Source organism: Phyllopteryx taeniolatus, chromosome 6 (genome assembly GCF_024500385.1).
Source record: "Phyllopteryx taeniolatus isolate TA_2022b chromosome 6, UOR_Ptae_1.2, whole genome shotgun sequence".
Classification (NCBI taxonomy): Eukaryota; Metazoa; Chordata; class Actinopteri; order Syngnathiformes; family Syngnathidae; genus Phyllopteryx; species Phyllopteryx taeniolatus.
Window position 1 is genome coordinate 6,817,177 of NC_084507.1, and position 23,990 is coordinate 6,841,166.

At 39.3% G+C, this 23,990-nt stretch overlaps 1 long non-coding RNA gene across 3 annotated transcripts in view; it reads left to right on the top strand.

The window, feature by feature from the left end:
* LOC133479998 (uncharacterized) overlaps nucleotides 1-23,990 on the top strand; it is a 107,394-nt gene that overhangs the window by 17,074 nt on the left and 66,330 nt on the right. For all 3 annotated transcript variants that reach the window (XR_009789138.1, XR_009789136.1, XR_009789137.1), the window contains 3 exons: nucleotides 20,195-20,386; nucleotides 23,402-23,487; nucleotides 23,569-23,745. This is a non-coding gene — a long non-coding RNA (uncharacterized LOC133479998). The remainder of the gene's footprint in view (nucleotides 1-20,194; nucleotides 20,387-23,401; nucleotides 23,488-23,568; nucleotides 23,746-23,990) is intronic.

The window sequence follows — 23,990 nt, forward strand, 5'->3', positions numbered from 1 at the left end:
CCGGTCCTGCCTGTGTGGAGTTTGCATGTTCTCCCCGTGCCTGCGTGGGTTTTCTCCGGGCACTCCGGTTTCCTCCCACATCCCAAAAACATGCATTAATTGGAGACTCTAAATTGCCCGTAGGCATGACTGTGAGTGTGAATGGTTGTTTGTTTCTATGTGCCCTGCGATTGGCTGGCAACCAGTTCAGGGTGTACCCCGCCTCCTGCCCGATGACAGCTGGGATAGGCTCCAGCACGCCCGCGACCCTAGTGAGGAGAAGCGGCTCAGAAAATGGATGGATGGAAGTGAGAAGAACGATTTCTCTGTAATGTAGAAAACTGCAGATCTGAACGGTGCCAAAACTAGGGTCGCACTTTCACTTCCTACTGTCTGGACTTTGGAGTCTGCTTGACAATGTGACCTCAGTTTTGTGAGGTCTGCATGCTTACAAACAAACAAACACACACACTTCGTGCTATAACCAAAAGTTTTATTTTTCTTTTTGTTGCCATACAAGCCTGATTTTTAATTGTCAATATTTATTCTAGGTTTTGGATTTGAAAAGGTCCACACATTGATAGCGTTCTACACTAAAAGTAAAATTTTAGGTTTAAATTTAAATGTGTAATATACATGTGTGGTGAATAAACTTCTATTTATGTTTAATCATTTTATTTTATTAACCAATAAAAGAAATGCACTGAAAAATCAGTTTTAAAAAAGGCATACATTTGACAAAAAAAGCCACTGGCTGCATCAGCTCTTCTAATTATCATGGAAATAAGATAACATTTATGAAAACTGAATGGAGGATTTGGAAAGTGGCTTGTGGCAAGTCTCCATCATAGTGAAATGTTGTGGGTTTGAATCTCTGAGTAGACCTTTGTGTTGTACTGTATGTGGCCTTTGCTTGTGTGTTTTCTCTGGGCACATGTAAAACCATGCATGCTAGGGTGATTAAAGACTCCTAATTTGTTCATAGGTATGAATGTGAGTGTGAACTTTTGTTAATCTATCTCACTGTGATTGACTGGAGACCATAAATCAGCTGGGATAAGCTCCTGGCCCTCTGTGAACATGTATGCACAAAATACAAAATGGATTGACAGATGGATGCAAAACAATATAAAACGTTATCAAAATGAATTAAATCCACAGGGATAGAAGTGATACACTGTACTGTAGGTCTAATTCTATGGAATCTATGTCATTGACTTGGACATACAGTATATATTGGCATGAATTAAAAATAGTAAAAATAAAACTACAAGTGCAATTGACAAAACTAAGATATTATGAAGTAGTGTTGTAAGTCAGAAAGGCATATTTGTTGAACCTTACTCAAAGCGCACACTATAATCATTTTTACATGGTTGCCTGCAGGAAAAGAAGAGGAAATAGCCTTGGCTTAAGGTAGCATTTAGTCATAAGGATATGGTCAATTTGGTACACAACCAAAGCCACCCCCCTGAGTCATTTTACTGTATGTATGTTTTGTCAACCATTCCCAGAACAGCAGTTGCATCATAGCGTAAAATAAATAATCCTTGGCGTAGGTTTACAGGAAACAGCAAGAGCCCCAAGTTTGTGTTACTTGTGTTACCACAAAGAATTTTAAACCTCTCATGTGGTCGGAGTCAGTTATCAACAGCTTGTCATTATTTTTACCATATTTTGGCAGAGTCTTGGTTGTACATTTTGATTTGACTGAAAGGCAAGTGTGTTGAAGGCATGTTTACTTCACTTTGGACTCAATAAGTGCCGTGAGCCAGGATGAAGACATAAAGGCCCTTACCAGCATTATTGACGGTGTATGGCTCACATTATGATGTATACGTTGGAGGAAGCTCACCGCAAGATTAAGGCGCCCTCAGAGATCAGTGCAGAGTATGGGCGTTAATAAAGTGCAGGTACTTCCCACTCGAGAACACACCATCTTTGTTTAGCTCCCAGCAGGTCTAACATTGTTGCAAACAAACGTGCTTTCACGTCTTCTGGGAGAATTAGATTTTTCTGTTGACTATAGAAACGAAAATAAATCACTGAAGGCATTCTGTGCACCACAGTAACCGAGGATCATTGGTTTTGGACTCAGACAGAGACCGCTCAGACAGAGACCTCTACAACAACAAAAATAGCATTATTTCTGAAATCTATAGCTGTTACTGTGAGGGAATATGTCCCCGCTTCATTCAAGGCAGTAGTAATCTGTGTGATATGGAACTAGAGACATAACTCCTCAACATGTAGTTGGTTAGAAGTGTGTATGTGTGTGTGTGCACATGAGCGTGTGTGACAGCAATCTTTATTTTAGGACTGAGGTTGCAAAAGACTTCCTGTCTAATCTAGCTGTCTTCTTTCAGGAGTTTAGAGATTTCTCCTCAGCCTGTTTTCCTCTAAAATGATAAACATCACTTCCTACTTGTTGTATTTTCAGTTCCCACAATTACTGCGCCCCCCCCCCCCCCTTACTATTATAAGACAATTATATGACTGGCATTCATTCTCAGCACTTCCAGTTGACGTCACATCTAAATAGATCTCATAAAGCTTTATTCCCACAATGCACATCAGCCCTATATATGCGCTCTCGTTTGAATATATCCCCAGTGCGGAGGAGAACAGAGGTGACTTGTCATTCAACTGACCCTTAAAGTGGCCGAATGAAGGCCAGAGGAGAAGGGGGCTGGGGGTTGGAAGGAGGACTTGGGCCAAGGTCAAGAAAGCTAATTTGTTTCCTGCAGGGGCAGACCACACACTGGCTACACAAGAGGGACTTTGATGTTGTTTAGGGGGCATAACCTGGAGCCGAGTTCATCAGCCACTGGGTTCAATGCATCATACAGGAAGAAAAGTCTGTTTGTTATGGTTTCATTTGTTCTTTTTGCTGTGACTAGACAAAAATAATTGCACAATGTTTATGCATGTTTTAACAGACCACATTCCCAGTCAACATGTCCCGGTGGGCCCATAAAGTAAAATGGAATCTCTAACGGTGAACACAGTCTGTTCTGGAACATTTGCCGACCTCTGATTTTATTCAGATCTTTAAAAACAAAATTCACAATGAAATTGAAATAGAATGAATCCGTCCAAGGACCAAACCCCCCCCCCAAAAAAACAAACAGATTGTGTAAAACAAAAGGTGAGTATTTTGGATTGAGGTAAATTCAATTGTTATCCTTCCACACAACTTGGCCAGACATGTCTCTTTTTTGGACAGTATATATTCTAGAGTGTATTCATGTTGTTTGATTTAATGAGTATGTCAATGGCGACAGGGGCCTTTAACTTTAAATATATCCCATTTATAATGATAAATCTACCTAACACTGCAAAGACAAATCTATACATATCCCTTTTTGTTTTCAAATAATTTTTGCATGATATATTGCAAAAAAAGTATTCTCTTTAACTATCATTATACATATACTTTTAGTCCCATTCCCCCCTACCTTACCTCAATGTGACATTTTGATTTTTAATTGGATGACAAAACTACGCATTGCATAATTCAACACATCCTCTCATGCATGAAAGCAGGAGGTCATTTGTTGTTTTGTCTGTTTGTTTGTCAGCAGGAACAAGTACATACAAAATATGTAGAGGAGTGTGCCTAATTAAAACCTATTAATGCTTGGTGCAAATCTTGATACAAATGTGGATAGAGGAATCCATGTTTTATTTCATCTTATGTTATCTTTTGCTTGCCAGAGTTTGAGTTGAATTGAATTATTGAATTTTGAGTGTGGCTTTCTGTTTATTTTGACTTATGTTGTGGTTTTTATTAAAAGATTCATTTGTGCACAAGTAGTTAACAGGCTCTCAGGAGGACAGAGATGATATTTTGCGGTTCACAATAAAGGTCATTTGTTGTCATCTGCTGCCTCATTCTTGTCATAGCGAATGTTGCTGATTGCAGAAACTGCCGCTCGCCACCATTTGTTAATTATAAACGATTATGGAATTTCAAGAGATTGGTGATAACGGTGACTTGTTTTTCACTGATATTGCAAAGACAACCACCTGCTATCTATCACACACTCACTAGATTATATGACATGAAACATTGTTTTGGAGAGCAGCTTGGTGCTTTTAAAAGTCAGAGTGAAAGAGGAAATGAATGTATTTGCCACCTCAAGGGCACACATGGCAGGTTTGTGTATCCTGTAAAGCAGTGGTTAATCACTGTCTGCATAAACCTTGTAGCCTTGAGTAGGGAAAAGCCATCAGCCAGAGGAAAATATTTATGCTACCAAGCTCTTACACTTTACAAAATGCCAGAACCTGTAATTCATAGCATGCATTGTACAGTACAATAACGTAAATATCTACAACATGTCTCTAAAGGTGCTGAAGGTTCTTATGATGAATGCTGTACACATAATAATAGACTAAAAGTAACAATTGTTTTTTAAAATTTCTTTTTAATTAGCACCTGTGAGCTGTTTTCCATTAGAACTGTTAAAATCTGTCTGCTTTTGCTAATTAAGTAAAGTGAAAATAGATTAGACAGCTTCTTAGAACAAAGGTCAGTGATGGCACTCTTTCTCGACACCTTTGTTTGTTTGTTTGTTTGTTTGTTCGTTTGTTCGGTTGAACGGCACCAACAGAGAGGCAACCTCTTCATCTCTTAATGGCACTTCACACTCCGTGTTTGCTTTATGCAGAAGTCTTTTCTTACCCTTAGTCTTGATTTCATTTTGGTTTCATTTTTCACAATGTGATCAATAGATAATTGATGCACCTTTGCAAATTTCTGCTTTTTTTGCTTCTTTTTCACCTACTCTGCTGCACAGGTGAGAAAGAGAATGCGTGACAGTGGCGCTATTCAGATTTTTGCTATTATAACAAACAACATGCAATGTAAAGCTGAACTGCTGAACGATAGGGATCAATCAGCGACCTTTCTCGAGAGGCTGCAAGGCATGCCATGGTTGTCAAGAAGGAGGAATAAGGTGACTCATCCCTCTCTAATCTCCCTTTCCTGGCCAATTGATCGCACTTTCATATCCATTAGGCTGGCTTTGGAGCTGCTGTGATGAATGGCCGATTGCAGCCATGCTTCTTCAAGGCCAAAGTGGACAAAAATAAGATAAAATAGATATACAGTAACGTATACCCATCATCTCTGAAATGAAATTTGACTAGTTTGATCATTCTAAAACCAAATTTAAATATTTATTGCCATACAATAAATCGTAAATTAGGTCAAACTAATTATATGTAGTTATTTTCAAAGAAAAAAGCATTGTCGTTTTTATACAATTGAATATGAACTTCCGATGTGCTTCTCAAGTTAAGTTGAACCGAGTTGAAGTTAAATCTGTCCTCTATTAATTAACTTCTTATCCTACCTTCTTATTGGATTTTGCTGATATTTGACAATTTCCGCGGCACGGTGGCCGACTGGTTAGAGCGTCAGCCTCACAGTTCTGAGGACCCGGGTTCAATCCCCGGCCCCGCCTGTGTGGAGTTTGCATGTTCTCCCCGTGCCTGCGTGGGTTTTCTCCGGGCACTCCGGTTTCCTCCCACATCCCAAAAACATGCATTAATTGGAGACTCTAAATTGCCCGTAGGCATGACTGTGAGCGCGAATGGTTGTTTGTTTCTGTGTGCCCTGCGATTGGCTGGCAACCAGTTCAGGGTGTACCCCGCCTCCTGCCCGATGACAGCTGGGATAGGCTCCAGCACCCCCGCGACCCTAGTGAGGAGAAGCGGCTCAGAAAATGGATGGATGGATTGACAATTTCCACATGATAGTTTCATATTACAACAAGCATGTAAACACTGCAATGTCATTTCAGTATCATTACAGTGTGTAAAGCCACAGCAATAGCCTACCAATGTTTATATGGATGTAACAAAATTATTATCTAGCATTATTATCTAATGGGGATTTTGGTATTCAAATGAGAATGAGATAATGACAATATTAATTTGTTCAGAAAATATCACTTTTATTGTTCTTTTACACCAGTGTTCACAAACACCAACCAGTCAGTCTTTATCTGGGGTCAGAAGTCAAGCCCAATGGATCTGCACTATTTCACTACTTTCCACCAATGAGGCTTTTGACACAAATGTGTTTACTCTTCACGAGTCTGTGATTGATTCAATCAATTCCCTCGCTCAAATCTGCTGGGCAGGCAGTGTACATACTGTTACATTTACCAGAAAAATCTGGCTTGGCTAGCTGTAAATACAGCAGTTCAGTGTCAGCAAAAAAGTAACATTTAATTATTATTTTTTTCAACCAAACCAGGGTACCAATTTTCAAATGAGGTAGCGAGCAAGGTGTAATTTCATGTGAGTTAACTTTCGAGGGAAAAAAAAAGTCTTTGCCAGTGGAAAATTTTCTAAGGAGACAAGATGATAAGAGCAATGACAAGAAGTCAGGTCTAATAATTAATATATTTATATAGAGCCTTTCAGGACAGCAAAGGACGGTTTACAGCTCAGACAAAAACATACAAACAATCAAACAAAAAACAGAACTAACAAACAACACACAGAAACTTTATCTACCGTACAAGTGTTGGCGACCAAACAGTTTGTGTCTGCAATTTGATTACTTTTATGACAGTGGATTTATTGCACTGTGCAACAAATATGGGGTTAGCATGCAGCACTTGTCAGTAGAATTTTCCCCTTCTTTTTTTTCTACGCTGTAAAGGTCAAACATTGTTTAAAAAAAATGATAACGCAATTGAAGTACAGGAACAGCCTGCCTGACAACCTGCTCCTGTGTGATGTTAAGGGCATAGTCACAATAGTCCGTTGGAACAGTGCTGGACTTGGGGCGCAATTCCCCTTCCCTCTTTTGCAACCTGATGGCCAGAACTCACTGCTCTGTAAAAGTGGTCTGTATAAGTAAGTTTCCTGAATTTGATGTTTTTTTTTTCTAGTTGTTCTATTTTGTTCAATTTTGCGAAGTCCTTAACATCCCTGTAACGTGGAAATAGAAACGTCTTATAAATTTGACACACCACAAAGAATAGTGTTGTTAACAAGCCTGCCAAATTTGAATGAGTACAAAAATTGACAAGTAAATGAAATCAAGCTTGAAAAAGGTGGAAAAATCAAGATGTTCTCTGAGCTCTCAGAGACTGTGGGTGTGTCTGCTGAACGCACTGAAAACATGCGCCACTAAAATGTAAACTGTCCATCAAATGTGTTTATATGTATAGCATATGCTTATACATCGCTATATGTTTGAGCCGTGAAAATATATATCCACTTAAAGCCTCTGGTGGGTGGAATATATCCCACTGAGTCATGGCGGGGCTTTCCCATGACGCTAAGAGAGGTGCTAGCCAACAGCTAGCTGGTGGGCCAACAGGGTTCCAGACGCCGTGGCGTGGTCATTCATTACGCCGCCTCCTCGCTTAGTGTTGCGTCGATGTGTGGGTTCACAAACAGAAACACTTTAGTTAACCCTTTACTAAACAAAGCGGTATTCAGTCTGTAACTAAGGCTACATGACAGACACTTGAGCAGATGCTTCCTGCTAGTTATAAACCCCACAATGCTTTATGTGTCAGCTTAATACAGTAGCCTGAATAACACAAAATACAAAACACTTGGTAATTTACTGTTTATAATGACACTCAGCTGTTCTGTAAAGTGTGGCATCCGAGGAAGATGCATTTTTCGGTTTATAGGCATAGCTAAGTAGCAAACTGCACTCTTGATAGAAGTAGCTCAAATAATTATAAGTAAGGGAGCGTGCGGAAATGCACTCCCAGAACACTATGCTACACTCCAGAACGTTGAGAAATTCAGATCATTGTTCGATTGTGCTGTTTGGTTATTCAGAGCGCCACACTGTGGGAGTGGCGTACTCTGGCCGACTGGAGAGACGGAGCGGCAGAGCGGCAGGCAAGATGAACATGGAAGCTGTACAAGCAACATGCGAGGGTTGTGGGCTGACAGGCGCCTTGAAAAACCTTATTCACTCAGTCGCTGGTAAATTCAAAGAAAGGCAGCACACTCTGCTTTCAGAGTCGTTAGGGCGTCAATTTGAATTTCCGAAGTAACTTGCAATTGAACCCAGACAGACACTGATGGAACAAAGGCGCACAGTTGTTATTTAATGGCGCAGGGGCAACTCATGCTGGACATCCAAGTGCGTCACGGGTCGCTGTTTTTAGCCACGCCCCAAAAATCAGAAAAACTGAAAAGCAGTTTAATGCTACTGTATATCTCCACATTTGAGTACTACACACTTCTCAGTCTTTGAACATGTTTTCAGGAATTATCTTCAAACGTGTAAAATGTTTTTAGAAACAAATCTCTAAATTTACTTTACAAGGTCAACTGCCTAGAGGAGCGACCAAAATGCTGTGATACGTACAGCTATAGTATGGACTTTGTACTTTTGTGGATTATTTCCTATTTATTTATTTTCTTTCTGTTGAATAACAGTATATTATTATCCAAGTGGTGGATATCATTACACAGCAGGATCAGCTATTGCATTACAGTAATTGTATGACATGTCAAGCATGGAACCTATTGACTAGTGTGATCACTTCCTTATTAAAATGCTACAACTTCTGGCTCTAGACAGCTATCACACTAAACTGATGGAGAGATACATATTCATTCACATTTGTAAATGTGCTTTGGTTTTCGCTTTTCTTTCAATATTATGCATGTCAATTAACATTTCATTGTTTTTATGGATTTCTTTATCCCTTTTATATTTAAATAACATAATAAAAAAGATCTGACATGATAGTACAGCTTGACTTGGAAAAGGTTGGTGACCACTGTTTAAGCAAAAAAGAAATAAAAAGAAATGACTGAAAAACAGACAAATAAAAAAAATAATAGCATTAATTGGTAGGAGTTGGTTGGATCCTTTGTGAATGCCTGCGTTTTGGGGAAATTGATGTCAATATTGTACTGAGCAGATGTGCAACGTGTGGTTTAGACTTGCAGTAATATGATCACCTTTATTGTTTTTCAAAATATAGCGCTAAAGCCCTTCTGTAGATAACCATGCCCTCCGTAAAATTTCCAACAGTGATTTTCAGATGTACTCTAATTGGTTTACTGTTGTATGATTATTACCCACACATTCTTTCCGCTTGAGCGCCTTCAACCACACCTCTTTAAAAGAAAGAAAAAAAGTGCATGTTACGCATGAGAACAGGCTGACAAAAGGAGGCAAACAGAAAGGAGAGAAACGACAGAATTTAATAAAGTTCAACAAGGCAGAAAGGATTGCAAGAGCGGTGAATAGTGACTCTGCTTTCTCCTCCTTTACAACTTCTGCCTACTTAAACACTTTTACATGTGCCTCTTTATCTGCTTCTGCATTCTTAGGCCGAGGAATCACTTGACACAGAGTGAGACGCTCATTTCGGTTTTTTTTTTTATGTTGACCGAGGATGGCCACCATCTGTGCAAACTAATTGTCCTGCTTCTCCAGCCATCAGTGTAAGCATCATTGTCTGACATATCACCTCATACAAATGATCACGCCTGCTTTTTTTTTCTTTAGGCTTTTATGTTATTAAATTGACAAACTACAACTATATATTTTTATTAAACTGTCTAAAATTATTATAACCACCATTCATTATGGCATCAAGTCTTTTAGCTTTTCTTATTCATTATCATTCTTTTCATGAATCCAGCCATGCATTTATCTTGATCTTGTCTGAAATATGTCACCGAAAGCCTTCCACTAAGATCAACATGAAAAGACAGCAGTGAAAAAGGTTTAAATTATATTGTTTCCATGACATGGATGTATATGCCTTAAAAACAAAAGTGTAGAATGTTGTCATGTCAATAAGCCATCATTTGCACCGCTAACGAAAAGTTGATGATTCCCCAGCAGTAATACATTTATGAATAGACAAGTGGCTTCATCAGACCAGCAGGGGTGCCCATTAAAACAGAGAATGAACACAATAATTGTCATTTTCAGACAAATCCACTTTCTAAAGGGATTCCGACTGAGGAATTGTTGAAAAAGCTATAATTTTCTGCTAAAACATGACACACTCACAAGGGCCATTACTAATCAACTCAAATGTGTGTGCATCTATTCTGATGTCTAAGATAAATAATTGCAAATGCATTCAGTGAGTCACTTTGTTGACAAAGCTTTTTTCGTAGTACCGTATTTTCACGACCATAAGGCGCACTTAAAAGTCTTAAATTTTCTCCAAAATGGACGGGGCGCCTTATAATGCTTATGTGGCCAAAATCTGTAAATGTTGTTGTGTGACTTTGATAAGCGCTCCGCTTGACTGACTGGAAGCATTTCCTGCCGACACGCTGCTTAGGAAGGCGGACGTGACTGAGGACAGCATGCGGACGTTAAACGGGGAAGGGTGCGTGTGAAAGAGAATGCGAAAGGCAAACCCCAGTAGGTATATATTGGCTAAGGACCCCTGAAAATGGCACCTACGAAGAGACACGCTTACGAAGCACAGTTTAAACTGCAAGCTATCAGTTACGCGGAGGAACATGGGAATCGAGCAGCCGCGAGAGAATTAAAGATCAACGAATCCATGGTTCGCAATTGGAGGAAGCAGGAAAACGCCGGCATCATTGCTGAACAGCCCCACGGCAATGAGACTGACTCCGACAATGACGAGAGGGAACCCGGCGTGTTTGATGAAGAACTTGCCCAGCTGTTCATTTCGGATACAGAAGATGAGGACTTTGATAGATTTGTGGATGAGGATTGATCTAAAAATAACGTGAGTACATTGTTCAATACTTGAATAAAGTACAACCGAACTCACTGTTTACATTGTTCAATACTTCAATAAAGTACAACCGAACTCAGTTTTGCTCCCGCTGCCTTTTTAAAAACATACGCTAGCATGCATGCAACCGTATGTTTTAGCGTGCATGCATGCTATCGTATGTATGTTTTAAGCTAGCGTATGTTTTACCATGCCTGTGCCCAATAATACGGTGCGCCTTATGGTCGCGAAAATACCGTAATTCAATGTCATATTGTCCAAGTGGGTGACTAATAACCTTTCTGGGAGAAAATTGAAAGTCATTTGTAAATGTAAGTATTGAGTATACCGTATTTAGTTTTGGGTGATGGTATCTCGTTACTGATGGCTTGTGTTTGGAAGATTACTTTGGAATTGTAGTTGGTGACAATTATAAATTACCCCGTTGAAAATGTTTTAGTTGTGTAGCTATTTCAATTACTCTCTCAAAGTAATATAACTAATTACATTTGATTATATTTTGATCACTTTCTCAATTTTTAACAACAGGACCCTTGGATGTTTCCTCTAAAAAAAGTCAATAAAAACAGATCATTATTTTGGAATCAACCACATATTTGTTCTTTACAGAAATATAAATTGATAACAAAACATGATGAAATGTAAACACAATAAAAATGGCATTAAATGTATATAGCATGTGGAAAACCACCATACAATACTATGTTGACCTAATGACAAATGTGCACAATTTAGACAATATCACTTCATATCATAACCCAGACAAGTGAGTGTTTCATAAAAATAGTCCAACATTATAAGATGTAACTGTTCAAAAGTCAATTAATGTTCTGTGTTCAAAAGTGTAACTATGAGTCTAACCTTTTCAAAATCTCAGAAAAAAAAATAAAATATTTCTTTACCACAAGGTCAAGCTTCAAGGCAATATTTAGAAAAAAATATGTCACGTTTGACCCGGCACCCTAATGAGGATAAGCGCTACGTTATAAATACAAGCATGTTAGATTAATTGAACATTCTAAACTTGTCCATTTGTGTGGATGTACAGTAAGTGTGAATGGTTGTGTTTATATGTGCACTGCGATCAGGCCAGGGTACACCTTGTCTTTCGCCTTACATCAGCTGGCATAGCCTCCAGCTCACCTGTGACCCTGATGTGGACAAGTGGTATAGAAAATGGATGGCTGGATGGATTTGGTGGGAGTGTTTGAGGCATTCTATTGTTTAGTATAAAGTTATTTTTGTATATTTTGTCCTTACAGTAAGCTAGTCACAACTTGCGGTTATAGCAGACAAAACAAAATGCGAATAAATAAATGCGAAGCAGTCGATTGGACCAAGCCAAGAACAGATCTTATTTTTTAGCTCTAGTGGTACAATAGCAGCAAACATGATAGCAAATGAATAACTATGAATGTTTTAATGAAAGACTAATTAATCAATTTAATACACTTGATCTGTTATTCAATTCTGTGACTGGCAGATGACATATGGGCATTGGCTGCCTTTAACATTCTGTACAGTCTTTGAAAGAGAAGACATTCTTTGGCACTTTAGCTAAGTAATAAAATGTCTAGACACGAACCAACATGAAATTCCCTGAAGAATTAGTGTCATCAGTGTGAGATCTAGACTCTGTACTCTTGGGTGCTGTTTGAAATACCGTCTTTTAAATCAATGCTCACCTCTCCACTGTTCCTTTAACTGAGCTTAGTGGCATACAGTCAAGACCTTTGTCTTTTGAAGAAACGGTTAAGTACCGTATTTTCACGACCATAAGGCCGTATTAAAAGGCACAGTCTCAGTTACGGGGTCTATTTATGTATTTAACACATACATAAGGTGCACCGTATTATTGGGCGCAGGCATGGTAAAACATACTCTAGCTTAAAACATAAGGTAGCATGCACGCTAAAACAATGTGTGCCTACTATAGTATAGATCAGCGGTCCCCAACCTCTTCTTTTTTTTTGCACCATGGTCCAATTTCACATCGAGGTGTTGTCCTTTTTCTTTGAAAAAACTCCAGAGAATACAAGACTTGACAGGGAATGCCCACATTTAAGGATTGCTCCACCCAAAAGCATGAAGGTGTGTAAATGACCGGCTTGAGTTGATGAGAGAATCTACGAAGCCCCTGAAACAACATCAGCCTTTTTTCCTTTTAAGCACATCGTAAAATATACAACTTAGTTATTAAAAAACAAAACAAAAACTAACAAACTGCAAAATATTATTACATTAATATACTCGTTGCACTTGTAATATTTTACCACTCTCATAACTAATTAAATAAAAAAAAAAAAAAAAACTTTTTTTTTGGGGGGGGGGGGGGGGGGGGGGTCTCTTAATACATTGTGCAAGTGTATCTATTGTTGGAGCCAGTGGTCTATATGTAGACTAAAAGATTGTTCAATAAATGATGTAACATTTATGAGTATAATCTATTGGAAATATATCTTTATAGAACTAAACCTGCAAAAATCCCATACCTCTGCCTGTCAGTATTATACAGTGGTGCCTTGAGATTCAAGCCATCATTTGGCCTTTTTTTTTTTTTTTTTTTTGCTTTGACATACAAGCAAAACCTTGAGATATGAGCACTGAATGGTGGCAATGAACTCACCTACTTCACAACAAGCAGCAATTTGGCAAATAGAACTGGAGAAAAATTATTCAAAAAAGAGGCTTCAAGCTTTTTATTGCCACTGAAAGTTGAAGTTTACTGTCAAACTCAGATGAAACAAAGAGAATTACATATTGTATATTTAAAACAACCGAACAATGTTGCCTTAAGAATGCCCCACTAGCTTAATACTAACCAGGCAGGGGAACACTGCACCCTGCTTTAAACAACAACAATATGACATTTGGTGGTCATTATGTTCATGATTTCTTTGCTACCTCGTTCAAACAAACAGGAATAAGGCCTCACCTGTCTCCCCTCCCGGCAGGACAGGGCGTGTCAATTGAACACTTTCCATAGCATGCCCTGAGATAACAGTGTCCACATATACTGTAGAAACCTGAAGCTGGCAAGGCCAATTCATACTTTGCACATCTATGCGTCCACAGGGTACGCATATTTGTTATCCCCCCTGCTCTGCACGAGGGTCCCTGCTGATCCCTCTGCGGCCAGTTTTTGTGACCGCATGGACTGAGAGCAGCTTATCAGCCACACCAACCGGAGCCCTTCGTGTTGGTGTTAGACATCAGGGGCAATGCGACGTACAACTACGTCAGACTTTGAGGCTGGCATCCAAAAGTATTGATGATGCTTCTCCTCGCCTGTGCCTCTCATTTCTTCCACCAGTGTGCTGAATTCCCTGTCCCTTCTCCTATTCAGGTTCCATGGTCGTACATTGTATCTTCGTTTTACAGGACCTCTATTTCTTTTAGTTTTTTCGCGGCCGCCCTTTTTATTAAATGCGCATGCGCTGAACGTGTAATGACTGAACCCTAAAATTTACGATGACTGGAACCGCAAGGGCATCTGCAATCCGTGTGCAGTCCAAAGCAGCCTGTGGATGCGCAATGCGGAAAATATGAATTGGCCTTGCGTAACTTAAATTGTGAAACTCTTTTTCATTTGTGTCTGCATGACTGTATTATACTGCTCCCGATGGCCAAACCCTGCACACTGAAATGAATGATCAATGATGCAAAAATTTTTTCATTCTTTAGATTCTATTCAGTTATGTTATAACTATGTTTTTCTAAAGTAAAATATTATGGAGTGATATTTTTCGGATTTATAAAAAAATACATTATGAAATTTTTTTTTCTTTGGGGTGGCTGGAACAGATTAATGGCATTTCCATTCATTTCAATGGGGAAAGATGATTAGAGATGCAAGTGCTTTGAGTTACGAGTGCGGTCGCAGAACGAATTAAACTAATTTGTACTTTCTATGTGTCAAAATAGCATTTTGAATTAAACTATGATGAGTTATTCGTGGTAACTGATATGACTTAATTTTAGTCATGCATAAAACATTTTCTCATACTGTTACGTTCTTCTGAATCATGATTATGTCTTCCTTTTTGCATTTGTATGCTTTTTTAACACTAGAAAAGAGGAAGGTTCTAGACTTAAATACATTTATGTCAGTGCTTGGATCCTCTAAATAGCATGGCAAACCGCTCCGGTTACCATGGCTATGTGAGGGTTTAGGCACACATTAATCACAAGGATTTAGGTTTCTCTCTGCTCTTTTATTTTTCAAAAAGACACTGGATCTCCCAGACATCCTTTATGAAGCTGATTTATGATGTTTAATATATTTGTGTGTAGATCACGGGCAGTTCCTCTGAGAGGTAACAGTTTATGAGGAAGGCAAGAGCGCATGTTGCAGTCTCTGTCAGCAGACTTTATGTGTTTGTCTCCAGTGGATGCTTAAGGAAGAAAACACCAAAGTCTGTCTGTGTAAAGAGGAATTTAACATGTGGCACAATGGCAATGAAATGTCTCACTTATATGTAACAAATTCTTGCACACTGGTGGTATTTGTTGCCCATTTGAAAAGTCTGTTGTCATAAATCGATGTTTATTGAATAAATTACTGACGAGCTGAAGAATAAATACATTTTACTGTAAATAGTTTGCATTTAAGTGTGTGTTTATTTGTTACAGAGGTTACATTTAGCACCTGACAAGAATGTTTTTTTTATTTATTTATTTATTTTAATTGTAACGTCCCAATTTCATAGAGGATGCGGCTACAACTAACTGAACATACCTACTGTAAATAACTGCTGATAAAAATTTAATCAAGACGCAATTGTTTTCCTTTTGGTATTGATCAGTCACAGTAGATTGATAATGGTGTGACAGAGTGACATTGCATCCTGGGAAACAGGTTGGTGGTAGTAAATCAGTGGCAATTTCGCTTTATTCAACAATAAGCTGCTGTTTAGCCATCAGTTGGTGGGTTGTTTCTACCCGAGAGGAGTCAAGATGGCAATACATGATGATAAAAATAGTGTTCAGAGAATAAGTACACATTTCCCATAGACTTTTGATGTATAAAAACTATCATTCAATTCTAATAATGACCTCCACTACATTTGAAAACAAATAAAACACATGGAAAAACAAAAAATTAATAGCCTTGCAGAGACAGCAGTCATGAGTGCACTTCAGCTCCTTCTACTGTGAGTGTGTGTGTGTGTAGGTGTGTGGGTGTGTCTGCATGCACTTGTGGCTTCTGTATGTGTTTGAGCATGGTGGTTGGCTATTAGAACTTGTGATCGCAATCCACATTTCGATTTTCACCTACAACGAAAAAATATTTATGATAATCATGTGCTTTGTTTTCATAAGGAACTCTTTCAAGGAAGTCAGGAAAAAAGCTACAGTTCCCAACCACCAGGTTGTTCAGTCAAGGACTCCCTTCTCACTAACATCAGTTCAATGTACTTTTACAAACCTCAATTCCAATGAAGTGAGCACATTGTGTAAAAGTGATTAAAAACAGAATACCTGTGCAATAATTTGCAAATCCTTCTCAACCTATATTCAATTGAATATACTACGAAGACAAAATATACTGTAATATTCTGTCATTACGGCACAGTGGCCGACTGGTTAGAGCGTCTGCCTGACCGGGGTTCAAATCCCGGCCCCGCCTATGTGGAGTTTGCATGTTCTCCCCGTGCCTGCGTGGGTTTTCTCCGGGAACTCCGGTTTACTCCCGCATCCCAAAAACATGCATGGCAGGTTGATTGAAGACTCTAAATTGCCCTAAGGTGTGAATGTGAGTGTGAATGGTTGTTTGGTTATGTGTGCCTTGCGATTTGTTGGCAACCAGTGCAGGGTGTACCCCGCCTCCTGCCCGAAGATAGCTGGGATAGGCTCCAGCACGCCCGCAACCCTTGTGACGATAAGTGGCATAGAAAATGCATGGATGGATGGATGGATATTCTGTCATTTTTAATTTGATGCCTGCAATAAATTCCCCAAAAGCTGGGACAGGAACATTTTTAACACTGTGTTACATCACTTTTCCTTTTAACAACACTCAATAAGCATTTTGGAACTGAAGACACTAATTGTTGAAGCTTTGTAAGTGAAATTATTTTCCTTTCTTGCTTGATGTACAACTTCAGTTGCTTAACAGTCCGGGATCTCCGTGGTTGTATTTTGCACTTCATAATGTGCCACACTTTTTCAATGGGAGACAGGTCTGAACTGCTCACAGGTTAGTCTAGTATTCATACTCTTTTACTACGAAGCAATACTGTTGTAATGTGCAGAATGTGGCTTGGCATTGTCCTGAAATAAGCAGGGACGTCCCTGAAAAAGACGGCATGCATATGTTGCTCCAAAACCTGTATGTACCTTTCAGCTTTATTGATGTCTTCACAGACGTGCAAGTTACCCATGCCATGGACACTAACACACCCCCATACCATCACAGATGCTGGTTTTTGGACTTTGCGCTAATAACAATCCGGATGGTCCTTTTCCTTTTTGGATCAGAGGACAAGACATCCATGATTTCCAAAAACAATTTGAAATGTGGACTCGTCAGACCACAGCACACTTTTCCACTTTGCGTCAGTCAATCACAGATGAGCTCGGGCCCAGACAAGTGGGCGGCGATTCTGGCTGTTCTTGGTTTGTCTTTTGCTTTGCATATTAGAGTTGCATTTGTAGATGTAGCGCCCAACTGTGTTAACTGACAATGGTTTTCTTTTATACCCAATCATGACACTCACCTGTTTTCTCCACTTAACCTGTTCACCTGGGGAATGTTCCAAACTGGTGTTTTTTTTGTGTGCATTCCTCAACTTTTCCAGTCTTTTGTTGTCCCTGTCCTAGCTTTTTTTGGAATGCGTTGCAGGCATCAAATTCAAAATTACAGAATATTTGCAAAAAAACAATAACGTTCATCAGTTGGAACATTAAATATCCGTCGATAAAATATAGTAGGTTGAAAAGGATTTGTAAATCATTGTATTATGTTTTATGTACGTTTTACACAATGTCCCATTTTCATTGGAATTGGGGTTTGTACAAATCAATAGAGGTAACATGATCATAAGTTCATGAAGTCAAGATATAAAAGTACATTAACATAGACATGAGAGCGAACAACACATAAGATGTGTCAAGGCTGGTTGGTCAAAGCTGTTTTTCCACAAAGCAGTCCAGTTTCATATGGTAAGTACTTTTTACATGTCCATTAACAGAAATTGTGAAGGGTACCAAAGTCACTGTTCTGTAGTGTATCACTAGTCAACCTTATGAAAAACCTAAAAACACTAGAGCATTGTTGACTGGTTGATAGAGAAGCATTGCTCTTTATTCAAAGACAGTTTACTTGCAAAATTATTTTGAAGCTGCTATTTATTAGAATTATACATAAAAACATACATATTATACCTTTAATGCTTTTAATGTTGTAATGTTGCTGTCTGGTCACACTAACCAGGCTGCCCTTTTGTATTAGACCATCCGACTACTCATGTAATGATTTTTATCTTCAATGTTACACACACATTCAATGGGTGAACAGGGTTCTGTCACTGTGTGGAAAATATTTAACCCCTTTTGATCTCCATATTAGGAGCCATGTTTCTTCGAGCAGTATTCCCCTTACCACTCCTTCCCTTCTGGAGCAAGCTGGCAAGCAGCAGCTCCTCTGCTCCTGCAGCATGTCCTCCTCCTCCTGTGTGATCAAGCCTGCTGCACTTGTCATCTCCCTTGCGACAGTTTAGATTTTCCAATTTTTGGGTTAATTAATCAAAAATGATTTCTTTCTCATTAGCTATGCAGCTGGTTTGCAATCTGTGAAATCAATGTTTTACAGATGTTTCCCTGAGTTTTGTTTTTCAAGCCCGCGCTGATTTTTATTGGGTATAGATTTAAGAGGCTGCAGAGGGATTCTGAGTTAACGCAGCCACACACAATCAAACAACACACACATGGGCACAGACAAACTATGTTCACGTTATAGTCACATGCTGAAATAGGAGGCACCGTGAATCCAGTTCAGACACGGACGGACACACAACTTTCATTCAGTACCTGCAATCTCGGTTGAGATTGTTGTGCTGATCGTAAACTGTTCATCTACAGATAGCAACAGCAGTTCTGTACCCTTTCTCCATTTTACCTCTCCTTTATTGGCTTGACTGTTGACAAAGCCAGGGGGTTGAGCCACACACATTTTCTCTCTGGGTAGCACCCTTTAATCTCGTAACAGCTTCTGGTTGTAGTTCCTGTTGGTTGTAAACAAATGTAATGTTGCATTTCCTGCAGTCTAGACATAACATCCAACCTGGCAAAAATGTGCAGTTCAATGGCTAGCATACTTTGGCACCAAACCAAGTATGAGGTGAACAAAAAGACACTGGAATAAATAAAGAAAGACATTACGATAACACGATAATGTATGGGAATCTTGGAATATCAATTGTATGGGAATCTTGGAATATCCGTTGGATTTCTGTACCACCTATTGCAGCTGACTTTGGGAAAAAGGTGGACTCCACCCTTCACCAGTCACAGGTCACATATAGAGAGAGACAACCATTCACATTCATACTGTCACTGAGTGGGAACTGAACCCACGCTGCCTCCACCAAAGTCAGGCAAATGTTCAACTACACCATCAGTGACGGATGTTCTGTCCAGTTTAATTCTGCTGTTTGAGTTAAATCAATTGTTTTAATAAGTCCTTTTAGCCTGGATTTCCACGTAAATACCTTTAGCAAAGTTTTTCTAATAAAGAAAATTATAATGCAATCTGTTGTGCATGTATTTTGGTGCATGTGAGTGAATGAGTGCATGTGTTCCCACCCACCGTTCTGCTCAACTACACAGGAAAAGGAAGATGAAGCAGATGAGCAAAGGAGTCCAAACAGAAATTATTATTGATTTAATCACATAATCAGCCGCAAACACTTGAGGCCAGATAGCAAATCCATAATAGCCTCCCCACATAACCACCCTTACAAATTTACCATCAAAGCCCTCCGTGCACACACAGCAAACAGAGGAACCAGGGGTCACCTTCAGTCGCCAGCAAAATATTGACATTCCTAATGCTTCTATATGTTTTTGAGTTAAGCGTTATCAATCACTGATAAGAGCCTTATGCTTCTAAAGCATAACTCCTATGGCAGAAGGATTACAGCATCACTTTTTCTTGAATAACCTTAACATATCTTTTCAGACAAAGCAAGAGCAAGGGAAAATCAATGTTGTCACAGGCAAACATTTCCCACAGATGTTAGTTCAATGTGTCTTTAGATTAGATATAGGAAAACTATTCAAAGCTAGAAGACCTCACAATTTTGTATGCTAAAAAAAAAAAAGCCTTGCTAGAAAGACATGCAAATGAAATGACTGACCAGCTGTTTTTAAAATAAATCAGCAATGTATTGCCCTTTTTGTTGCTAAAAGAAACTAGGGCAGGGATCCTCAATTGAAAAGTCTATTCATCCATTTTCTGTACCGCTTATCCTCACTAGGGTCACGGGCAATGCCACAATCGAAACCGGAAAGGAGCCATCGCTGGAGGTGTATGGCGACCGTGGAGAATGAATGGGAGAAAGTTGTTCAGGATCCAACACACCGTGGCAGATGACGAGAGCTAGGGTAGCCAGCTAGCTAAAAAAGAGGCATCTGGTACCAGCCAGCGGGGATTTACAGCTCTGTGACAGGTGCAAAACTAACCTGTGTTCTACTTTTGGCCACGGTACGGCAATGGATCCAAGTTAAAGTGAACCATTTTAAACTGAAAGGAAAAACTTTTCGGGAGAGAGAAGTGTCATCCAAAACATGCTAGTCAATCCACAGATTGGCTGACTGTGTAAATGTCTTCATCAGACATCGATCATGTGAATAACTACACAAATCACATGTGTTTTTATCTTGGCTCTTGTTGGCCAGTTTACTGTTGTACATGCATAGTGCCTGATGGAAATATATTTCTTTCTAGAATTATCCTTAGGGCCAAATGCATAGATATAATTAACATGTGGCCAGAAGGCCTCTTCTAAAATATATCAATAGGAATGAAAGTAAATGTTTTTAATAAGTGACACTTCAATTCTTAGAATTTTTAGTTGAATGTGCTGATTATTAAGATAATTTGACCATAAAGGCATTTGTTGTTTTGTTCAAATGGACTACTCAGATAAGAAAACTATTTATATAAATAGTACCTAACTATGTACCTACTGTAGATACTCTTACCCAGTTTTTGAACAGCATGATCTTCTCGATAATTATTGAATTCCCAAGATCATCACCCATATCACTTGTGTAACTCTCGATGAGAATTTGTAACAATGACGTAGACTTAGACTCCCTTAACATCCTTCTCTCCAGTCATTTATCTATTAGCTTGCCTATCCTTGGCCATCTTGCCAGGGGCAATGGAAGCCTAATTGTTTACCAAAGGGTTGCGCCTCATTTGTTCCTGGAGATTGGGCCTAATTAACACTAACTTGTCTGAACGCAGAGGAGTGCTGTCCACTCCACTTTAATCTAATCTGTAGTCTTTCAAAAATAATGAGATCATTTACACCTCATTAACGGGCAATGTAATGTCTCTGCATTAATCATAATGATTGCTTATCATTTCACTTTGCAATATTATCTCCTCTAATGAAACTGTTCACACAACTGCCAAGTGGGCCTTAATTGGTCGTGTAAAATCACAGAGTACCCAGCAGATTGTCACTACGTGTGAAGTTCTAATTTGCATCGACAGTAGGAGGAAATATGGGGGTGGGGGCTTGGTGAATGGCATCAAATGGGACAATGAGAAACCAACATTTGGAAACGTACGTGGATAAGCAGTGGAGTGGTGAGAGAATAGGAATGATGGGGCTCTGTGGTACATGCAAATTCCATTCACATTCACTTTAACACTTTTCCCACTTTTTATGATGTCTCACCTTTTGTCATACGATCAATGTTAATGGTGGATACGATTATTGAGGAGACATTGCCTCCAGTCTGGTCCCAGCTTTGGGCTACCACTCTGACCAAGGTAAGAAAAATATGAATGCAAATATCCAGGTCTTGCACTCTAAAGTGATCTCAGCTACTGTATTTTTCCCCATTCGGTCACCCCTTACAGGTCTGGCTCTCAGAGAGTAATAAACTGCTTAAACCAGTTAGTAAATACCACCCCTCTCCAGCATATGACTCACCTAAAGAGGCCATGCTTGACTGCAAGCGGGATCATTGAGGCTGCTCGGTACTCTGGCTCTTCTGGCTTAGGAGGGCTTAGGTGTGGATGTCATTTGCTCCTTCCCCTTGGTCAGAGTGGTTAGCTACTAATTGTGGTTCTTGGTGAGATGAGCCATGGGGAGATGTTTGCCCAAATTGAAATCTGAGCAGCGTGGCAGAAATTTGGGATAACTGCCGCTTCATCAAGCAGTTACACCACACATTATGGAAAGAAATTGTAACTTTTGACTCATTTCATCATCTACTGTCTACTGCCTATGCCAAACTCTCTTACTTTTATTTCATTTCACTGTTTAGTACAATCCCTTGTTGGTAGCATGTTTCAGTTGTGGGATAAACCCAAAATTCAAACAGACGTTAAGACATTAAATGTCTAACGATATGTATTTTCATCAATTACGATCTTTGGCAACAACCAAGACTGGTCAAATATTCAGAAAAAAATCGTATGCTTTGGAAACCGGAAAATTGTTTGCCTCTGCAGTTTATGAAAGCCCTGGTTAACATCCATTATGGAGTTGGACTCAAACACTTGCACGGGCATCACCACATGCTGATATGATTTATTCTCTCCCGGAGGACCTTTCTAATGAACAGAGATGTATGCTCAGCTGCCCTGTACATGTAACCTCTGTGTGCTCTGCGACTTGACGTGCTGTAATATGATAAGTGTCTTGTCGATAGCTTGTATGATATGCTAATCATACTAAAACACTGTGCCTCAGGCGGTCCCCTTGTTTATTTATGAAGGTTTGACCTGAGGGAGAGGAATAATCGGCTTTTCTCTGAACTCTATAACCTCGGGAGCCGAGGGAACTGCCAATCACACGCATATGAGTCCTATAATTCCTCCACCTCCTTTTCTCACTCACCGTTCGCCCCCGCGACCTATAGGTTGAAGTGGAAGATTTATGGAAAGAACATTGCATGTGCATTTTTCCTTCTCAATGTCAAGTGCTCTAATTATTGAAGTAATTATAAAGTAGAACTCACTTAAACAAGTTGTTGAACATTATACAGCAGGACTGGTATTTAATTAAAAGTCCAGTGAGTTCATCTTTATACAGTTCATTACAAAATTTTGATTCGTTGAACTGGTGCAATATTAAAAAATTACGTATTCCAACGCTCTTATTGCAATTGTTTAAAAGGTTTTTGAACTTTACCACAAATAAGTTTTTTGGCAGGGAAACAACTGATTTTATGGTCCCTCTTGCTTGAATTAACCTGGTGCCAGATTTGGACAGTAACTTACTGCAAACCTCACGTTTGACTTCACCACTGCCCACCCATGCATGAACTGGCCCATGCAAAACGGTAACTAACTACAGCAAATGGGTGGCGTACATAATTTTGAAGGTACTCTTGTAAGGTAACTTCCTGGGAAGCCTGGGGCCCAAGCTTTTTAATCATCCAAGTTTATATGTAAATACGTAATCATTTTTATTTTCTGATTTCTCCCCTTTTGATTTTAGAGCATTATACAAAGTGCAACTGTGAGTTGGGGTGGAACACAAAAAGTCCAAGCTCATGCTTTGCATCTGTGAGCTTCGAAACAAAGGTTTGTTTGTGTGCCTCAATCACTCTTGCTCATGAAAGCAGACACTTGAAAAAAAAAGTCCTTTTCTTTTTTTTTTTTCAGGGAAACACTCTAAAGCAACATCCTGGGTATAAATTTGCAAAACGCAATACAGGCCTGATTGTGCGTCGAGTGGATGTGGGGTGCATACGAATAGACCATGTGCCCCTTCCTCTCTCCTCCTCTGCCTCCAAATAGTACAACTCTTTCTCCCCTTCTCCCGTCTTCCGATGCAGCCAAGTAAGTAAAAAAATAACTCTGTGCAGCTTAATTGTTTTCCTTGTTACAGTTCTGAAGTCCGATCTTGCATCGTTTCCACCAGTAAGCCAGAAACAAATGCAGATAAAAGTAATCTTTTATGAAAACATTACTTTCCATATGACACCAACCTGTTCTTAGTTGGGAAATGTGTGAAAAGTATAAAGTTCCCTTTTTAATCAATACGTGTAGAGTGTCCTTTTTGTGCATTTAGTCATCTTCCTGTT